The following is a 22571-nucleotide window of genomic DNA, read 5'->3' on the forward strand; positions in this document are numbered from 1 at the left end:
TGATTGTGTGTGTGTGTGTGGGGGGGGGTTCTGTAAACTTCAATTAAATGGAGAGCCAAGCTGCAAGACCAGGATGCCTACATTTCCCATCAAAACTTGAGGGAAGCTGACAAGTGTCCAACCTGGGTAAGGTGTCACTTGTAGCTTGGCTCTGACTCTTGTTTCACATGGCAGCCAAAAGAGTTGCCCTAGAGGACCCAACAGACAAAGCACAAAGGCCAAAGGCTTTCCCCTGATGCAACCTCGAAGCGCTGGTATCCAGAAACTTGCTGCCTCTGTATATGGATGGTCCCTTTAGTCACCATGGCTAATAGACATGCATCCCCCCACCGTCTATCTAATCCCTTTTAAAAGCCATCAGTGCTTGGGGCCTTCACATTGTCATGTCTGAGCCCATCCATGCCAATGCTCATGCTAATACTGACCTGCTGTTCTGAATCAATGTTTCATGCTGTAACTTGATGTCATATTGCCAATGCCATTAACTGTTTCTTCCACAGGCTTCTGGCAGGTGCTTTATCTAACGGACTGTAGGAACTTTCGGTGCTTCGGACCTTGAATCCTGCTCACTCCCATGCACTGCTATGTCTCGACTTTGATCTTTTGCTTTCTCAGTGACTCTACTTGATAATACAAACATGCAGAGGTCATTTCGTAGAAAAAGAGCTGGAGGAACTCATTAGCACAACTCATTAGCATAAACCATGCCTCTTGCTGTCACCGGAAGTGTGTCATTAGCATAACTGATTTGCATATGCCACACCCCCTGACATCACCTATCCTGGCTGTTTTGGACCCAATCCTGGCCGTTCAGGGCCAAAATTGGTCCCAAAATGTCAAAAAGGGGCTGAAAAGGGGCACAAAATGGTGGTCAGGATCAGGCCACTACTGAGTGGGAGAGTGATCTACCACGTGTCAGAGGCCAGATCTGGGCTGTTTCAGCCCCAATCCAGGCCGAAACGGGCCCAAAATGGCTGAGAGTCAGGTGGGTGGGGCCACCTGTCATGTGACCTCTTTAGGGAACTGCCAGAACTGTGTTCCTGTGCGTTCCCCCTTGAAATGAGCCCTGCAAATATGTGAGATGTTCTCACCCCAAAAGCGTGCCAAAAGTCCTGTTTATTGTTGGGAGGGGGAAGGAGCAAATGTGTGGGTTAAGAGGAGGGATTTTCCCCCACGTTACTATTCCTGTCTTACTGCTCAGATGCTTACCTTGCTTCTGAGTAACCCTATGGACATATCTGTGGAAATGATTTGCTTTCTGAATAAAAAACATTTAACCAAGAGCCTGGATTTCTTGTTGCGCTGGTACAGGGATCTATCTGCCATAGGCTGTCATTCATAGCCTGACACACATCCACTGGCAGATAATTCCACAGTGTCATTACTCATTGAGTAAAGAAATATTTCCTTTTGTCTGTCCTGAAATTTCCCAACTACCTTATTGGCTGCCCCCAAGTTCTGGTACTGTGGGAGAAGGTGAAACAGCTTTCTTTACACTTTTTCGACCCCGTGCATAATTTTATAAACTTCTATCATGTATTTTTTTAATGGAGAAGCCTTTCCTTATAGAAAAGTTGCTCCAAGTCCTTAATCATAGGGGAGCTCTTAGGAGCTCTGCAATAGCCTTTTTTTGAAGATTCAGTGACCAGAATTGTGTGCAATATTCCAGAGGAGGCTGCACCATAGCTCTATACAAGGCATTATAATATTGGCTGTCTTATTTTCAATCCCTTTCCTAATAATCCCCAGAATGCAGTTTTCCTTTTCCATGGCTGCCTCAAACAAAGTCAACATTTTCATTGAGCTACCCACTATCACCCCAAGATCTCATTCCATCATGGGGGCCAAACTAGTCATTATGACATCCACAGGTCTACTTTGGGCCTTTATCTCAGCCAACTAGGAATTTTTATTCCAGTGAATCATGATGACCTTACACGTTTCAACACAGAAGTTCATTTTCCATGTTGCTGCCCACTCACCTAATAAAAAGAGACCCTCCTTTAGCACTTCATTCCTCCACTTTCATTATCCCGAATAATTTAATTTCATCCAGAAACTTGACCATTACACTGCTCGTCCCCTCCCATTTCAGTTTGTTTATGAACAAATTAAATCGTGATATTTATGGGTCTATGTGTGATATTATGCGTCTAATCGTGATATTATGCGTCGCCGCGCAAAACTCGCGCGAGGAAACGCGATATTTCGCATTTTCCCCGTCGCGATCCGGAAGAGGGCGGCATGAAGCGACTTAAGGTTAGTCATCTGGAATCGGCCATGCTGAATGATGTGGAGGTCTCGCTCCTCTTAAATGAAGACAAAAAAATTGCCTTGAATGGACGCACTAAGCTCCCTCTTTTTAAAACTAAACAGGAAAAACATTCAGGTCTCTTTGTGAGTTGTGTAAAAAGCTATAGCAGAAGGAAAGAGATCCAATTCTCAAGGGAGAATGGACTTTGTCAACTAATCTAGGTGGAAGAAAGGGGAGATTTACCTGAGGCAGAGGAAGGAGGCCCGAGGGCTGCCTGAGCTAGCTAGAGTTATAATAGTGCTTATAATAGCGTGTCTTTCTTTTCAAATTCTTAGCAGGCCTTGTGACATGAAACAATAGGTTCAGGAAGCCAATTTCTACAAGTGCTGCTATTTTTCTCTCCCTCAGCCTCTTACTTTGTGGCTTGATTCAAAACTGAGCAGGGAGCAATGGCTATTGGGTCCACCTGTCAAGCAGGACAGACATTTAAAGGCCCTCTTGGAAACATACCAAGGTACTCTAATAATACAGGGATGAATATATCCATTTTAAGACAGGGCCTGCTCAATAGACTCCCTACCTTGTTCGCCTACCCTGTCTTCCATTCCATAATGGAAGAAAGGAGACATATTAATTAACAACTTCAGTACAACACATAACAAGAGACTCATAAATGGAATGCTACTTTCAGGGTCCACCCTTTTATCATATGGCTACTCACTGATGAAGCAAAATCGAAAAGAGTCCAGTAGCACCTTTAAGACTGACTTTACTGTAGCATATGCTTTCGAGAATCACAGTTCTCTTCGTCTGATGCATCTGACGATTCTCGAAAGCTTATGCTACAGTAAAGTCAGTCTTAAAGGTGCTACTGGACTCTTTTCGATTTTGCTACTACAGACTAACACGGCTGACTCCTCTGGATCACTGATGAAGGTCCTCTTTCCTTTGTGGTTGGACTGCCTCTTTTCAAAGCATCAACATGGGTTCTGATTGGAGAACACGGGACTCAGGTTGGAGTGCTGGGAAAAGACTGCTTGCTGTCCATTCCCATATGATGGGTCAGAGAGCAGGGCTGGTGTTTATATATCCCATGTCACTGCAGAGGGACTAGAAAACCTATTTGGAGACCAGGTATAATTCTGGGAGAACTGCAGGCACCACCTGGAGGTTAGAAACCATAGCAATAAAAGTGAAACTAATTGCCTGCTTGCCCTTCACTAAGGATGTATGAAGATCATTTCCACCTGCTCCACGCCTGTTCCCAGCCAGGTGAAGGCGGGGGCTGGCATTGCCACCTGCTCTACTCCTGATCCCAGCTGGGTGAAGGCAGGGGGAGGGCATTGCCATCTACTTCACTCCTTATTCCAGCTGGGTGATGGCTGGGGATGGGCATTGCCACCTGCTCAGCATCTTATACCAGCTGTGTGAAGGTGGCGGGCGGGCATTGCCACCTGCTCCATGTCTGATCCCAGCTGGGTGAAGGTGGGGGCAGGGAGTTAGAGTTTCACTAACCCACATCTTCACCCTTTTCTTCCTTGGCGTATTGTGCACAGGGAAACAGGGAAGGGTGCCCCATCTGGAATACTGAAATTCATGTTTGTACTGAGATGTTATTTTATTGTTTTTATCCATTATAATCCATTGTAATTTATTTATTATTGTAACCCGCCCTGAGCCTTCTTGCGGGGAGGGCGGGCTAAAAATCTAATCAATCAATCAAGTTAGCTATCTTTGCCTTTGCGATGGTTAGAGATGTGTCATGTCTATATTCAGTCATGCCATGATTGTCTGTATGTTGTAACCAGAATGCTCATTATTAACCTGATGTATTCTCTCCTTAGTACAAGTGTTACTTTTGAGACCCAGAATGGGCCTCTTTTGTTATCTTATAGGAATAGGCTCCTCTAAGCTAGCACTGACCTTGGAGCGTCCAGATGCCAGCTCTTGCTACTTCGCCCAGATGCTGGGATTGTATGATTGTATACTGAATGTCTAGCCATAACTAAAAGGGTTCTCACAGGATCCATGTATACTGTGCACTAAAACCTTAACAGTAGAGCACGGGAAATCAAGTATAACATAGAACTGCTTGCCTTGCCTTATCACTTCTACCAAGCTCCTTGATGGAGTGCAGACCTGAACTGCAAAATCCTGAATAAAGCTTTTGTACTGGAACCAATGTGTGTTCACTGGAGAGGGGCTGAGGGATCTACCTGCCAGGAACTGATATGATGAAAAGGTAAGTTAGAGATTTACTGCAGTGGTTGGCTGTAAGAAAAAGGTGGGGGTGGGCATTGCAGCCTGTTCCATGCCTGAACCCAGCTGGGTGAAGGCGGTGAGTGGCCATTGCCACCTGCTCCACGCCTGATCCTGGCCTGGGCTTCCCCCCACAGCAGCGACCTCTGGAGGCACACCAGTGTAGGAAGTGAGTTGTCTGGAACATGGTTGGCCTTTTATATAGTAGGATGATGCAAGCAGATTAATTTACACCAATAAAGAAGACTTACTCCAGGGTGTGCCAGGTTATTACACGAAACTCTACATGACTCTCAATCCTACAATGCTTATGATAATATGACATCCACAGCTGGGTAAATCTGAAGCCCTCAGCGATTGCTATGTCTTACAGGCTTTGCCGTTTCATATTTTAAATGGCATACCAAATATTTGATTAAATAATAATAACATGCAATATATATACTGCCCCTTCAGGACAACTTAACCCCTACTCAGGGTGGTTTACAAAATGTGTTATTATTATCTTCCCAGAATTGCAACTGATCTCTAGACTACAGAGATCAGAACCCCTACAGAAGGGGTAGACCCTATGGTATCACATTCCTGCTGTGCCCCCCCCCCACATCTCTGCCCTACCAAAACATCATTCCTCAATCTCCTGGATTTTTTCAACCCACTGTTGACAACCTGTCTTCTAATCTGTGAGTCTCTCTACATGAGACACCTGACACCTGAAGAATACATGTTAGGAGATGCAATGTTAGCTGAGAAGGGTAATTTAAAAAGGCAGAGCAGGTGGCAGGGCAAAGGCTTTGCAATACACTGGAGCTGTGTGAAGGGGCTGTGAAATGCCAGAAGGGAAACTTCAGCCCATTATAACCCTCCATGTCCAAACCCAGCTCTGGAAGGCAGCTCCAGCCCATTACCATTCCTCGGGGCCCTCTGGTTGTGATCCCACACAGTTTTAGACTGGAGAGGTGAAATTGACAGAGCCTTCAGGGAGGTGAAGATGAAATTGACGAACTCTCTGAGGAGCGATCTCCACCAGCTCTTGTCTTTTAAAACTAAGCTTGCCGGCTAACATTGCGTCTCCCTACACTTGATGAACATGTGCCAAGGCATCTTGTGTAGAGAGACTCATAGTATAATGGCCCGGGCATCCTAATGGTCTTTCCTTGGTTATTTGGTATTCACCTCCTCCTCCTGATATCTGGATTTAGGAAAAAGGGCATCCAGATCAGAGGGCATCACTTCAAAACAGGCTTGAACCCCAAAGTCTCCAGGCTCAGCAATCAAGCACAAAATAAATAGTAACACACCATTTTACTACATAGCACCCTTCTTCAAGTATCGAAACAGATGATTCTTCTTTAATGGAAACTTCCCTGTGTCCAGTTTTTCTTTGCTTTCTGAAATGCATTGCCGTCAGCACGTAAGCAAAGTGAGCTGGGGATAATTATTTTTCCCAGCATCTCCTGAACATATGTTCTCAATTGGTAAAAATACATTGATTTTTTTGGTGACAAAGTGGTGTCATAAATCATTAAAGAGAGAGAGAGAGAGAGAGAGAGAGAGAGAGAGAGAGAGAGAGAGAAATGCTGTTTCAATGACCCTGTTATTTATTACAATTTTGCGGGGCGCATTACTGATTCAGCTACTTATTTCCCTAAGCTGTACATTTCAGCGTTCTCTCCTAAAGATTTCTTTCTGAAACTCTGTATGACAATATAAATTTGCACGCCAGACAGAGGCACAACCTCCTAATCAAGATGCAAAGCGAACGACTTCATTCGGTACAGAGCTGCTGTATAATTTACCAACCGGCCTGCACATGTTGTTGGCTAGGTTTGAAAGTCTAACTCCCTGTCTGCATAATATGGCATGAAGAGAAGATGGGAAACTTCAACTCAGCAGGATTTGCAACTTATTGTTTTGCATTCTCCTTGAGGGCTCACCACTGAAAAAGAACCCTTCTCCAATATTTCAAAAGAGCTTCCACTAAAAGCGGCGTGGATGCCTACAGCCTCTTAGAAACTAACTCATGAGCTTCTGTACGCCAGATCTTATTTTGTTGCCTTGGATGTTAGTTTAATTATACTTCCCTCACAGATGAGGGTGTAGGCTGCAGGTAGCACCTCATGAAAAACCCCGTGAAGAGTTAAACGAGGTAAGAAATCTGACACTGGATCTTTGCAGCATTTTTTTTTAAAAAAAGCAAAATTGAAGCTGTGTCTAGGTTGCTAACCTCCAGATGGGCTCCCAACCAACGAGATCACTAACCGGAGGTAAAATGCATATACCCACACATTCATAAACAATTTTAAAATATATATAGATTTTTAGAAAGTGCAATGTTCTAATGTGCTCAAACTGGAAATGTAAAAGTATATAATATATCAAAATAAACCTAATATCCACTGTCTATTATATCCACGAGTTATTTCATATCAGTCAATAAATATCACAATCAGGGCTTTTTTTCAGCGGGAATGCGGTGGAATGGAGTTCTGGCACCTCTTGAAAATGTTCACATGGCTGGTGGCCCCGCCCCCTGATCTCCAGACAGAGGGGAGTTTAGATGCCCTCTGTGCCACCGGCCATGTGAATGTTTTCACCGAGGGCGATTTAAACTTTAAAAAACTCCCCCCTTGTTCCAGCTGACCCAAAGTGACGTCATTGTGCGGTCCTGAGTTCCACCACCTCTTTTCCTAGAAAAAAAGCCTTGATCACAATGAATACAAAAGATAACATTCAATAAATATTCAATAAGTATTCACATTCACACTGTCCTCATAAAGAATCCTATAATATCCAGAAGTCCAACTGGTGAGAAATGATCCTACAAGAGGAGGACCACTGTTCTTTAAATGTCCCGTTCCAGTCAAGGTGAGTAATAATATGGCGAGTACCCCAAAAGTCTTATCTCACAATATTTTATCTGTCTTTCCAGGTAGAATTCCTCCTACTAAGAAGAGATTCTCTGGAGAAGTGACGAAGAGTGGAATATCATGCTGAGTAAAACTCCGAGGGCTTAACGGGTTTTTCCAGATGGGGACTGGCGATCTCCGGGAATTATAGTGGATCTCCAGACTACAGAGATGGAGAAAATGGCTGCTTTGTTATAGTGCTTGTTTCAACGTATTGGCTATCACATACAAAATCCTCATCGCCTTGACCTAGAGTTGCCAGCTCCGGGTTGGAAAATTCCTGGAGATTTTGTAGGTGGAGCCTGGAGAGGGCAGAGTTTGGGAAAGGGATGGACCTCAGCAGAGCATAATACCATAGTGGTAACTCTCCAAAGCGCCGGATCCCCACCTTCGCACTGGGAGGGTAAGGGGACCTGCCAGCTATAGGGTACAGCTCGGGGAGGGTGGAGTTTCAGGAGGGGTGGGAGGTCAGCAAGGATGTGATGCTACAGAGTTGGGGTTGCCAGCCTCCAGGTGGTGACTGGAGATCTTCTGGAATTACAACTGATCTCCGGCCAACAGAGATCAGTTCCCCTGGAGAAAATCGAAAAGAGTCCAGTAGCACCTTTAAGACTAACCAACTTTACCGTAGCATAAGTGTCAGAGTGTCAGTTTGCTAGTCAGTTCTCAAGCCAAAGCTACGCCACATTCTTATGTTATAATCTGTAGTTGTTTAGTTCTCTCCCTCCAGGCCCAGGTGTTGTCCCATATATCCATGGGAGCAAAGAATTCTTATCACTCCGTTCCGGCCGACCTCGATGTCCTCGCCTTCCCAGGCCTTCCAGACAGGACTAAGGGGGGAGGCTGGGAATGGGTGTTTGAAGTGTTGTTACTTTCACTTTGTGTGTCATTCTCAACAAAGCCTTTGTTCAGCCAAGACTTTCCTAGTCATTGGAATATGGATAACTGTATCCTGAGCATTGCCTTTCAATAAACCTTTTGGAATCAAGAAACTTGTGCTTCTTGCAGAAGGGGGAGGCGAACTCTAGATAACTGGGATTCCATAGTCTAACAATAAGCTTTCGAGAATCACAGTTCTCTTCATCACGCATCTGATGAAGAGAAGTGTGATTCTCAAAAGCTTATGCTACAGTAAAGTTGGTTAGTCTTAAAGGTGCTACTGGACTCTTCGATTTTGCTACTACAGACTAACATGGCTAACTCCTCTGGATCTATGACCCTAGATAAAATGGCTTCTTTGGAGGGTGGACTCTATAACATTATATCCTGCTGAGGCCCCTCCCCAACCCCACCCTCTCCAAGCCCCACCCCCCAAATCTCCAAGAATTTCCCAACCAAGAGCTGATAACCCTACATAGAATCCACCCTTCAAAGCTGCCATTTTGTCCTGGGGAACTGATCTCTGTCGGGCAAAAGGACGTCATGGAAGGAAGACCAAATCAGAGATGTTTCAGCATCTTCCAGCATCTTTTATCGTTGCCTTGTTTCCCGTGGCAGGGCTGCTGAGCTGCTGTTTCATTCTGCCATATCAGAGCAGGAGACGCACAGGAAAAAGGGACTGAAGGCTCTGTGTTTACATTGGTGGTTTATGATTTCATAAAAAATGTTCATAACCGACACACTTCCTTAGAAGGGTATCCAGAAACTTGCTGATCTGTAAGAACAGAGAAGACTGTTAAGTGCTTGTTTTACAGCAAAACACAGATTGAACCATATAGAAATTCCCCCTTAGCTATCACTTTTGGCGTCTGAAAGGAAAGCGCTTGAAAACTCAGAAAGCCTTCAGTTTTCTGATTACATTTAAAGTTCTACAATGCCATATACCAGGGCTCATTTTGAGGGAGAATGCACTGGAACGCAGTTCTGGCAGTTCCCCAAAGAGGTCACATGTCAGGTAGCCCCGCCCACCTGACTCTCGGCCCTTTTGGGCCTGTTTCGTCCTGGAATGGGACCGAAATGGCCCGGATCGGGCCTCTGACGGGTGGTGGATCACTCTCCCCACTCAGCAGCGGCCCGATCCTGACCATTTGGGGCCCCTTTTCGGGCATTTTCAGCCCCTTTTTGCCATTTTGGGACCAATTTCAGCCCTGAATGGCCAGGATTGGGTCCAAAGCAGCCAATATAGGTGATGTCAGGGGGTGTGGCATATGCAAATGAGTTATGCTAATGTGTTATGCTAATGAGTTCCTTCAGCTCTTTTTCTGCCATATACTATCAGGAGCTATAGTACCTTCAGTGTTGTCTACTCAACATGAGTGTGCTTCGGACGCACCTGGAGATGCCACACCAATTTGTAAGAGGGAATCCACCCCCTGTCAGGAACTCCTTTTAACAGCCCTGTGGGAGCCTGATTCTGACCTGGATCACCATAGCTCAGGGGGAGAAGGGACTCCTGCCTTCACCCTATGTCATTTGCCCAGGAGGCAAATAACAGTTAGAAAAACCCATTCCTACAAAGTGGTGGCGCATTCCTGGGGTGTATTGGAGGATGCCATAGTGTCTAGTTAGGTGTTCATCTGTGGGCCGTGAAGATAACAGCCTTTCTCTCCACTGTCTAATACGGCAGCTGCAGCTGAATTTAGGAGAACCATTCAACTGCCGTGTTCAGTTACTGTTGATAGATGCAACCCATCACAAATTTTAGCCCTCTTCACACAAAGAATCTGGGTTGTTGTGCATGCACAAGGGAGTAGGGAGGAAAACAGGATAGGGATGGTGGACCCTGAACATGATGCCATAGGAATGCCATTTAACTGATGAGAGTGGAACATCTTCCATCCTCACTCCCATTGCCTGCTGCTGGTCTGGGGAAATCTGGTGATGTCACACCACTCTAGGAATCACCAGAAACTCTATGGTTTTACCCCCATGTCCGCCCTCCCCCGACTGGCAACCTTATCAGTAGATTGTATGAACAGATCTCATTATGTGGAGACATGAAAAATGAAGAGTCGCCAATCACAAATTCAAATAATGTTGCCAACTACAGGTAGGGAAATTCCTGGAGAATCTGGAATGGATGCTGAAGAGGGCAGGTTTTGGGGAGGGGAGTAAGCTTAACAGGATATAATGCCATAGAGTCCACCCTTGAAAACAGCCATTTTCTCCAGAGGAACTGATCTCTACTGCCTGGAGATAATTCTGGGAGAACTCCAGGCCTTACCTGGAGGATGGCAACCCTACACACAAGTCCTTTGTGCATAGCAGTTGTTCAGATTCCGCTGTCCATTTTATGTGCATCTATTCCACTTGGATTGTTTGTTTGAGCTTTTGTCTAATTCTTTTGAAAAGCCATTCAAGATAGCAGCCTCTATCACATCTCTTTGTACATTTGCAATTCTCCCAAATTATCCCTGTCCCTGATAAATCACAGTCCCTATTTTTGCCTTTAAGGTATGCCTTTTAAAAACACTTGAGTTCTTTAGCATTCATCTCTCTCTCTCTTTCTCTCTCCGGGATGTCTAGAAGTTAAATTTTTAAGTGGGATGGTGTCAGAACTCGCATCTTGTCTCTCGGGGACACGCCTATCAATTCGTATACATGAACGCCAAGGCACCATGCTGTTCACAGCCTGCCATTTTGATAACAGCAGCTGTTCAAAAGTATAGGCCCCCGAGCATGGTCTAATAATGCCTGATGTGGAAACTATGCAGGTCTGCTGCCTGAGCTCCAGAGAAAAGGGTCAGCATTTTTGGCATGTTGTAGATCAGTTATGTTTTGCTAGCATGTATTTAACCAACAGACCAAATGCCATCTTGGCCTCCAAATCATGGGAGAAGAGGAAGAGTGGATTCTTCAGCAATGTGAATGAATGGCAAAGTGGGCTTGTCCGACACTGACCTTTGTTATGGAAAGAGAAGACTGACAAAAATGTTTGTATCTTCCTCTTAGAAATGGCAGAAGGTGGCTTTTTAGTGGTAATTAATGGCATGTAAATAATCAGTTATGCTTTAAGTGAAGAAGTTATCTGGGCCCTCGTATCTAAGGATGGATGAGCAGGAACGAGATGTGCTTTCTTTTTTCATCCTCTCCAGAGATCTGGGCCGTTTCCACAATGCTTACCGGCCATGGAACATGGCGCCAAACTCCTGGAACGACAGTGTCTTCCTGGCGCGATTTTGCGCGAGAACGGTAAGCAGTGTGAAAATGGCCCTGGTTTTCTTTTCCCATTTTGTTCAGCATTCTAAAAGCCAGGTCTAAACAAAAGCTTTATGCTGTCTGCGTTTTCAACCTGGGTCTTTGTAAAGCTTTGGGAGTCTGTTTTCTCAATTGCCTAATGTCTTTAATTGAGATTTCTTTCTGGACTTCTGCAGGCTTTATCATAATAATTTTGCTGTTTGGCTTTGGCAGTCTGCTTTATTGTGGCAGCGGCTTCTGTTTATGCCTAACACTGATTATGCATGACGTTCTTCCATTTTTGTACATTTGGGGCATTTTTTTAAAACATGGAAAAAGGCAACGGCACTTTGTAAATAAGCAAATAAATAAGAGAATGTGCAAATGTTTTTACATATGTACGTATTGGGCTGAAATATTTTACATTGAACATTTCCCCATGTCTCGGCATAGAATGAGGGCGTCTTCATGGCACAATTTCTGACCTCATCGTGACACGATTCCGTTTTCGTGGCGCGATGATGTCAGAAATTGTGCCACGAAGACGCCCTTGTTCCATGAGTTTAGTGCTATGCTGAGACGTGTGAAAATGGCCATTATGCCAACTAGCTTGAGTCTCAGTGGGAAAGGCAGGCGACAAATAGAAAGAAAGAAAATAAATGCAACACACAGGAAGGGTATGTGAGTCCAGTTTTAAAAGCAACTGGGGTTTGAGGCAGAGGAGGGCAGAATCTACCCTACTCACAGCAGCTGTTCTTCTCTTCTCAAGCAGTTTTAGCTCCAATACCAGAAGTGACCTTGGCTTGGTGAAAAAGGAGCGGCAAAGAGCTGGTTGATTGGTGGAGGGTGAAGGGTGGGCAAGCTGTTAGGGTACGCCTTTAGGGTTGGCATCTCCAGATTGGGAAATTCCTAGACTTTTGGGGTGGACCCTGAGAGGGCAGGGTTTGGGAAGGGGGGCGCTCAGCAGAGTATAATGTCATGGGATCCACCTTCCAAAGCAGTCGTTTTCTCCAGGGGAACTGATAGGTTGTAATTCTGGGAGATTTCCTGGCACCACCTAGAGACTGGCAACCTTGGTTCTAGGTAAAAACCCTCTCCAAATTCCCCTCTGCTGAGGCATCACTCCCAAATCTCCAGGAATTTCCAAGCCAGAGTTGGCAAGTGGCAACCCTACCTCCTGTTGCCTGTGTGAAAGAGACAGTTCCATGTTTAAACACACACATTTGATCAGGTCTGCCCTATGATCATTTACACTACTGCTCATTAAAGGGGAAGGCCAGTGTGATAGGAGGCAGTTACATTCAGTAAAAGAAAACTGTCCTCACTATCACACACCTTGTGTAATTTGTAACTGCCTCCTTCTCGCATGTCTTGAAGGGAATGTTTTAGTTTTGGCACAATCTAGTTAGCTGGCTTTCAATAAATATTTTACTGACCTACAAAACATCTCTCTCTCAGGGCTTTTTTTCTGGGAAAGGAGGGGGTGGAACTCAGTGGTGGACCTCAGGATCGCACAATGACATCACTTTGGGTCCATTGGAACAAGGGGGGAGTTGGGTCAGCTGGAACAAGGGGGGTGAAAATGATCACATAGCCAGTGGCTCTGCCCCCTGATCTCCAGACAGAGGGGAGTTTAGATTGCCCTCCATGCCACTGGAGCGGTGCGGAGGGCAATCTAAACTCCCCTCTGTCTGGAGATCAGGGGGCAGGGCCACCAGCCATGTGACCATTTTCAAGAGGTGCTGGAACTCCATTCCACCACGTTCCTGCTGAAAAAAAGCCCTGCTCTCTCTCTCTCTCTCTCTGCTCATATCTTTGTAGTTTACGTGTTTGGGAGAACATCACAGAATTTGTTAATGTATGCAGAGCGTACATACATTTTTGTGGATTTATAATACCGGCATGCTCCTTTTTCTTTTTGTCTCTGTGGTGCCTGTGTTTTCCAGTAGCTTTTCTGGAGAGTAAACTTCATTAGATTTAATGCTGGCATTATGGATTGCAGTAGCTGAAGGAGACCTACCGAGAAATCTTAAACAGGGTTTCACCCTCCAAAGTCCATTGACTTCAAGGCACTTGGAAGGGGGTAACTCTGATTAAGAATGCACTGATAGTCATTTAATCATTTTGAGTAGGGACACACTGGCGAGGAAGAACGCTTTTGCATTTTGTTATATGAGACCAAGGGAAAGAATTGCACAGCGGGCCCCTTGTACAGATCAGCAGGAGAAGCCCTGCAACCAAAAAGAAGACCAAAGCCAATTTAATGCCCATGTCTCTGGCTGTTTCCTCGAGCTTTTTAATAGCAAGCCCTCCAGGAGATGGAACCCACACCCCACCCGTTGGAGTCTGACCTTGTATTTTGTCAATGACGGTTCCAAAAACACCGCTACAGCATTTTGGGGGGAAAGTAACATGTTTGTTGCATGGAAAACGGAAGCCTTGTTCAGCAATTTATTCCAGATTCGTCTTCTCCAGGACTTCTGCAGGTAACTGTAAACTAAGTGGATTAATCATACAAACGGGAGCAGTACTTCGAAGGCATCTGTGACAGGCATCGAGGTCTCTTTTCACGCTTGGGTGCGCACAGATCTTGCAGTTCGATTCCTATTAATACTAATAGAAGTGGCTCAGCAACGGAGCACCACGTTTTATTCTGCCGACCGACCTTGCCGGTAAATGAAATATCCCGATGAATATGTATAGATTGTGGCAAAAGAATTCCAAGCTGTTAGTAACGTTGAAAAGTTTCTACCTGTTTTGTGTTGTTATCTGTGACCCCTGCCTCTCCTCCAGGAACACAAGGGTGTTGAAGAGATAGCCATTGCTTCAGCGAACCTTTGGTTTTTGCATAATTCTCCTCAGGTCTTATTCTTAGAACCAGTGTGATGGAATAGAGCTTATTTTTTTTTCACTTTACAAGCTTCGGCGTATGTTTCTCATTATTTCCCTTGCTTGTAAAACAGCTAAGGACAGATCTGCATTGTGAACGTGTATAATTTTTATTACCAGTTAATGAGCCTGGCTGCCCCAAAGAAACCTGGGAATTGTAGTTTGTTGAGAGTGTCAGAATACTGATTGAGGTTCATAAGCGCTGTCAGATTATGATCTCGGAGACACGGGTTTGAATCCCCACTCTGCCATCTAGGGGTCCCAGATCCCCCAGTGGGGATTGGGGATTCCCTGCTCCCGCCCTCTGTCCCCTGCCACCATTCACCTGGATGGTGGGGGGGAAAGGCAGGGAAAGAGGCCTCGTGGGTGCACTCCCGGGTTAGTGCAACCATGTCACTCTCGGGAATGACATCATCACTTGGCCCTGGGAATGCTCCCATGCTCCCAGGCCCTGTGCAATGACATCACTTCCTGGAAGTGACATCATCACACCACCCTGGACATTCAAGATATCCCAAAAGGTGAGTGCCAGGTCGCAGCTCCTGCCGGGAGGGCAAGGGGACCTGGCAACCTTACTGCCATGGAAGCTTGTGGGGTGACCTTGGGTCACTCACCCTCACTCTCAGTCTAACCCACAGGCTGTTGCGAGGATAAAATGAAGGAGGGGAGAATGATGTGAGCCATTTTTTTGTTTCCCTGTTGGGGAGAAAGGCAGGTAATAAATGAAGTAAATGAAACAAACAAAGAAATAATAAGGCTGGTTCCAAGGCTTTCTGTTGCCTTCCCTTGCCTACTAGTTATTCAACCACGGCCGTTTTCACATGCACCCTGGGAGATCATGCAAACTCACAGCATGAAGTGTCTTCCTAGCACCATCTCCAGGCATGATCCCCTTTAATGGCCCGATGACGTCCAAAAAAGGGCCATTAAACAGGATTGTGCCTGGAAATTGTGCTAGGAAGGTGCTTTTATGCTGTGAGTTTCACGCGATCTTCCGGACGTGTGGCCGTATGAAAACAGCCCACCTGTGACAGTGATCTGGCGGCTCTCCCTTCCCCTCCACACAGAAATCAGACAGTAGCTGTTTTAACACATTGCTAATTAATTGCCCGAGCAGGTGCCCAACAATGATTCATACTAGGAACAGCAGACTTTGCATTATTCCTGTTCCTCTGGGGACTGGCTGATTCTAGCAGCCGTCATTGCCCGCTCGGGCAGATGAATGTGCAAACGATGGCAAGTGGCTACTGCTGCTACCTTCTCTCTGTTTTGCAGAGGAAAGGAGGGAGGAAGAGCCACCCAAACTAAGTCAAGCAGCAGCAAGAACGCTGAATGGAGTAAAAAAGGGGTGCCTGCTCCAGGCTGGGAAATTTCTGGACACTTGCATAGATGGCTGCCCATGTGCCAAGGAACAGAGGGCGGGAAAAGCATGGGGCTCCACCCCACTGATGGTGGTGATGGGTTGCCGTAGGGCTTAGACCTTCTGCAGCTGCCTTTCCATGACAATCCCTCTTATCCCTAGGACTGGTTCCCTGGAAGTGGGGATAATTGTTACCAGGGCTTTTTTTCTGGGAAAAGAAGTGGTGGAACTCAGTGGGTTGCCAGCACAGGCGGCAACTCTTGGTGGGAGGTGGTGCCCCTGGTACCATGTGCGCGCGCAAAGTGCACACATGCTCCCAAGGCCAATGACAATGATGACTTTGGGTCAGCTGGAACAAGGGGGGAGTTTTTAAAAGTTAAAATCGCCCTCGGTGAAAATGGTCACATGGCTGGTGGCCTCACCCCCTGATCTCCAGACAGAGGGGAGTTTAGATTGCCCTCTACGCCTCTCGGTGGCACAGAGGGCAATCTAAACTCCCCTCTGTCTGGAGATCAGGGGGCGGGGCCACCGGCCATGTGACCATTTTCAAGAGGTGCTGGAACTCCATTCCACTATGTTCCTGCTGAAAAAAAGCCCTGATTGTTACACTGTTTTAAGACTATGGTGTAGGTGTGTCCCGAGAGTTAATTGGAGAAATTAGAAATAAGTATTATTTTGGGGAAGGCAATGGCAAACCACCCCATAACAAAAAGTCTGCCAAGAAAAGGTCGTGATATGACATCCCCCCCATGGGTCAGTAATGACTCCATGCTTGCACAGAGGACTACCTTTACATTTATAGAAATATTTACTTCCCACTTTCTTAAAAAGAAAACTCACTTGACATCAAGATAGCCATAGTTTTGCAGGCCTCATTTTACCGATAGCCCTGATCCAGAAAAACTTTCACTTAGACAAAAGGTCTTCTGTATTTGAAGACGTTTGATAACTACTTTGTTAACTAAAATAAATAAAGCTGAAATTCGGTTTAAAAAATAAACCTAGTGTAACCTCTTTTGTATGGGTTCTCTGGTTGTAATTAGGAAGCAAACTTTCAACACAAATGTAAGTTAAGAAAATCTCTTTACATCAGCCTTTCAACAAATCAGAACAGTACAACTATTTTTTTTCCCTAACCAAGCTCTTAGGTGCAACAAAAAATCCAGAAACTTGCAGCCAGGATTGTCAGCTCCAGGTTTGAATTCCTGGGAGATTTTTTGGGGGGGGGGGTGAAGCCTAGAGAGGGCAGGGTTTGGGGAGAAGAGATGGTATTCCACCTCAGCAGGGTGGAATACCATAGAGTCTACCCTCAAAAGCAGCCATTTTCTCTAGGGGGACTGATCTCAATGTCCTGGAGATCAGTTGTACTTCCGAGGGATCTCCAGCTACCAGCTGGAGGCTGGCAACCCTAGTTGCAGCCAACAATGTCTTTTAAGTTCAGTCAGGTAACTGGTTATCTTTGAAACCACTCAAGGGCTGATTCCGCACACGTTGGATAATGCACTTCCAATCCTCTTTATAGATCATTTGGAACAGATTTTTTTGTGTGTGGAACAAAAAATCCACCTCAGACAATTGATAAAGTGCATTGAAAGTGCATTATCCAACATGAGCGGAATCCACCACGGAAAGCACGTTCAGCTTTTTGGATCCCATCAAGTGCTAGAGGCCTTTGCAAACAATCCTTGCGATATGAAGCAACTGGAACCAGGGTTTTGTCCTCTTCTTGGGAATTACAGCCCTCATTCAAGATGATAAGAATACATAAAATGTTATCAAGCTCCCCAGTAACCGGCTTCTTCCTCAGCTGCCTGGTTCCAGATACTGACTCAGCCCTAATGGGCTAAGCCATCGGGGTGACACTAGGATATTGTAATTATAAATATGGCTAGTGTGGCAGTGCAATGTCTGGCCCTCTGAGGCATCTAGGCACCAGCAGCCATCCAAACACTTGCCTAGCAACATGCCACCTTCTTAGCTTTCTCAACCCTCAGAGGTGTTTTGGCCATTTTCCCATGTCTTATCGGCTGCAGAAAATCACGCAAAAATCCTGGAACAATGGTGTCTTCCTGGCTCGATTTCCCATCATTTCTGACGTCATTGCACTATGAACCAGAGTCATGACAGGAGACCATGCCAGGAAGACGCCATCGTTCTGGATGTTTTGCACGATTTTCTGCAGCTAGTAAGACGTGTGAAAATGGCCTTTCTCTGCCTCTCTTGGTAACACTGCCTCCAACTGGCCTTTATAGGAATTACATGCTGAAAGGACCAGTGTTCTCAGTTTCTCTTCCCTGCGTTGCTATTCTAAGGCTGGGCCTTGTAGCTGCATTGCCTACAACCCAGTACATGCTATGCAGCAGCATGACACTTGCACACTGCTGGAGAATTAACAATATGCCAACTGACCGCCCCCTTCCCATGGCACCCTTTTTCAATGGTGTGTTCGGACAGTGAAGGTCTAGGTGGTACAGAAAACAACTACCAGCATTCAAAATTATAAAGCACTTAGTAGAAATAAAATGTCCCCAGACAAACTGTGATGTGGTGGCAAAAAAGGCTAATTCAATATTGGGTTGTATCAAAGGGGCCATAGCGTCAAAATCGCAGGAGGTCGTAGCCCCTCTCTATACTGCCTTGGTCATGCTGCACCTGGAGGATTGTGTGCAGTTCTGGAGGCCTCACTTCAAAAAGGATGTGGCCAAAATCGAGAGGGTGCAGAGGAGAGCGATGAGGATGATCAGGGGTCTGGAGACTGAGCCCTACGAGGAAAGGCTGAGGGCCTTGGGAATGTTTAGTTTGGAGAAAAGGAGGTTGAGGGGGGACATGATTGCTCTCTTAAAATATTTGAAAGGTTGTCATTTTGAGGAGGGCAAGGAGCTGTTCCAGTTGGCAGCAGAGGGTAGGACCCGAAACAATGGGCTTAAATTACATGCACATTAGGAAGGATATTAGGATATTAGGAAGAACTTTTTCACGGTCAGAGTAGTTCAGAAGTAGAATCAGCTGCCTAGGGAGGTGGTGAGCTCCCCCTCACTGGCAGTTTTCAAGAAGAGGCTGGATGAATACTTGCCAGAGATGCTTTAGGCTGATCCTGCACTGGGCAGGGGTTTGGACTAGATGGTCTGTATGGCCCCTTCCAACTCTATGATTCTATGAAACTGACAGCACAGCAACAAACTGAGCAAGGAATCCAAAAGAAAGGGGTAAACACGCAATCCCTCTGTCCTTCACTCTGCACATGTCCTGGCTGATCTTATTCTAAAGCAGGCTCTTTAGAGGTTACAATGTTCTAAAAAACTCCCCATCACATTGGAGTCTTTGTTTAGGCTGACAGCTCTCCACATGGCAATGCTGGTCTTCTGTACAAGCCCAAGTATGAGAGCTCCTTCTCCCTAGGTGGAAGATATTTTCTGCCCATGCCAAGGGGTTTTATTATTTCTGTTTGCCTGCCTCCTGTGGGTGACAGATGCCTTCCTGAAATCTCAAAAGAAAATACCCTCTAGCATTTTTCACCTCCCAAATCTCCTATGTGTCAGCTTCCAGCTTGAGATGAGAGATGACCATTTCATTGACTCTGGCTAGGGAGGCCATTAGCATCTCTAAAATGCTGCCAGTTATGGCCGGAGAGTAATTGGCTTCTCCCCTTCTGCCAGTTCTCTGCTAAGAGAGAGAGAGGGAAACTTTTTTAAAACTAAAAGGGAAGGTTTTGCACAGTACAAACCTCCAAATTAAAATGCATTTCCCCATCACCAGTTAAATGAATAATTTAAAAAACCCAACCTGAAAACAGAGAAATTTGGAATTTTCAATTTTGGCTATCAGGTTTTAGGTTTCATGAGAAACAGCAGTTTATCAAAATCAAAAAGAGTCCAGTAGCACCTTTAAGACTAACCAATTTTATTGTAGCATAAGCTTTCGAGAATCAAGTTCTCTTCGTCAGATGCATGATCCGAACAGGTCAAATACAGAAGAGGAGGGGAGAGAGGGGAGAAAGAAGGGGACATATATCACAAGGAGACAGAATGCAATTAGCGTGGAGGCAGTCAAAACATTCCTTTGCTTGGAAATGTAAACATCTCCTTTTGGTGTGCAGTCAGTTTGCCGTATTAGTTTGTAGCAGTGAAAGTATCCAATTCCTATGTAGTATAAGCCTTTGATGACCACAGCTCTCCCTGCCAGCTGCATCTGACAAAGAGAACTGTGGTCCCCGAAAGCCCACACCAGGCGTCACTGGGCTCCCCCAGACCACGCCTCTGTAAAGGGAATCTGTTACCTGTGATAATGTGATAACCATTCATAGTCTCTATTCAGTCCCAGCTTGACAGAGTCAAATTTGCATATGAATTCCAATTCAGCAGCCTCCCGTTGGATTTTGTTTTTGAAAGGTTTCTGTTGAACCACAGCGACCTTTAAGTCTTTGGTGGAATGTCCTGGTAGATTGAAGTGTTCTCCCACTGGTTTTTGGACGTTTCCATTTCTAATGTCAGATTTGTGTCCGTTTATTCTTTTGCGTAGAGGTTGGCTGGTTTGTCCAATGTACAGAGCAGAAGGACATTGTTGGCACATGAGGGCATATATCAAGCTTTCATTCTAGATTCCATTCCCGAAAGCACAAATTGGCTTGATTTATTCAGAATTCCTTGCTTGTGTCTGAATTCGACGCTCTTGGATGCATTGCGTCTTGGTTTTTTTTGACTTAGCACTACAAATTGCCAATACTGTTAAATGTGTATGTAACCATGAGAAAGTACTGGGAAGATGGTGCAGACTGGAGGTGGGGGAGCTGAATGCTTCAGTTTCCACAGGGCTTAACTTCCCTTTTCAAGGTTATCTCCTTTCAGTGAAGAGAAACAGCCTTTTTGCAGTGGAAGGAGGGAATGGAGCCTGGGAGAAATTGATAGAGACAGCAACTTCCTTGTATAAGATGTTCGGTTAGCTTCAACAAGACAAAGAAGGAATTTTTTGATCACTCGTTCCCCCCCCTGAGGTGGACAACTTAGGATCTCACTGAATGAGTTTGCTGAAAAGACTCACAATAAAACCCTACACACTTCCATTTCTGAATGTATCTGAAGAACGGAGCTTTGACTCTTAAAAGCTCATATTCTGGAACTCTAGTTGGTCTTTAAAGTGCTACTGGACCCGAATCTTGCTCTTCTACTTCAGACCAACATGGCAACCAACCTGAAACAATCACTCTTGAGACTCACTTCTGAGGGTAACATTCTAGATTATGATGGTGACCAGTATTAGCCCACCATTCTGAGTGCTTTTTTAGATATCTTTCACCATTGAGTGACCGCTGAGAGCCCCAGTCAATCCTAGTTCTCTGGCAAATGTGTGATACAGGTATTTGCAAGTATGGATTTGTCACATTTAAGGTTTATATTTTTTGATACACACCTAACAACTAACTTTCTTTCTTTCTTTCTTTCTTTCTTTCTTTCTTTCTTTCTTTCTTTCTTTCTTTCTTTCTTTCTTTCTTTCTTTCTTTCTTTCTTTCTTTCTTTCTTTCTTTCTTTCTTTCTTTCTTTCTTTCTTTCTTTCTTTCTTCTGTCCGTCCGTCCGTCTTGGTGGCTTACAAAATAAAACAACAAAAAACACCCCATCATAAAAGTGGCTTTATAAAGGTTAATAAACTATACACACCTACCATAAAAAAGAGTATAAAAACAGCATAAAACATTGAGCAGTTTCACAGAGCAGTTTTTAGGCTAGTTGTTAACTGTAAAAATGAAGTGAAAAGATGAACAGTTTAATTAAAACACTGATTCTTCCTAGACATTTATAACAACAACAACAACAACAACAACAACAACAACAACAACAACAACAACAGCCGATTTGTATACCGCCCTTCAGGACAACTTAGTGCCCACTCAGAGCGGTTTACAAAGTATGTCATTATTATCCCCACAACAACAAACACCCTGTGAGGTGGGACCTTTCGTTTTCTGTTTGATCGATGTTTACATTCTCAGATGGAAGCTGCCATTTTTCCTTTTTCTTTCCAGAGGACCTAAAGTATAACTTGCTATCAACTCCATCCAGCATCACTATTCATTGTGCACAGAATGTTCTACACAGGGCTTTTTTTCTGGGAAAAGAGGTGGTGGAACTTAGAGCAGAACCACAAGTGACAAAAGGCACAGATTGGACACTTGTCTGCTTCCCTCAAGTTTTGATGGGAAATGTAGACATCCTGGTCTCGCAGCTTCGCTCTCTGACTGCTGTCCAATGGACTCTTCAACTGTCACTTGTCCAACATTCCGCCAAGCTGCCTACATTTCCCATCAAAACTTGAGGGAAGCTGACAAGTGTCCAACCTGTGCCTTTTGTCATTTGTGATTCTGCTCTCAGTGGGTTTGCCCTCAGAGAAAATGGTCACATGGCTGGTGGCCCCGCCCCCTGATCTCCAGACAGAGGGGAGTTGAGATTGCCATCCACGCTGCCGAGTGGTGTGGAAGGCAATCTCAACTCCCCTCTGTCTGGAGATCAGGGGGGCGGGGCCACCAGCCATGTGACCATTTTCAAGAGGTTCTGGAACTCTGTTCCCCTGCGTTCCTGCTGAAAAAAAGCCCTGGTTCTACACAAGATGTGGATGAGAGGCCAGTAGAGTAGAGCATGGCTGCTGCAGCATAGTGGTTAAGTGGTTGGGTTGCCAATCAGCATTCTGCTGGTTCCACACATAGTACCACCATGAATTCCGTAGCTGGCCTTGCATAAGCTGCTCCTCTCAACCCCAGCTCCCCAGCTGGATTGTGTGGATAATGATAACACT

This window comes from Eublepharis macularius, chromosome 2 (assembly GCF_028583425.1).
Source record: "Eublepharis macularius isolate TG4126 chromosome 2, MPM_Emac_v1.0, whole genome shotgun sequence".
In the NCBI taxonomy this organism is placed as follows: Eukaryota; Metazoa; Chordata; class Lepidosauria; order Squamata; family Eublepharidae; genus Eublepharis; species Eublepharis macularius.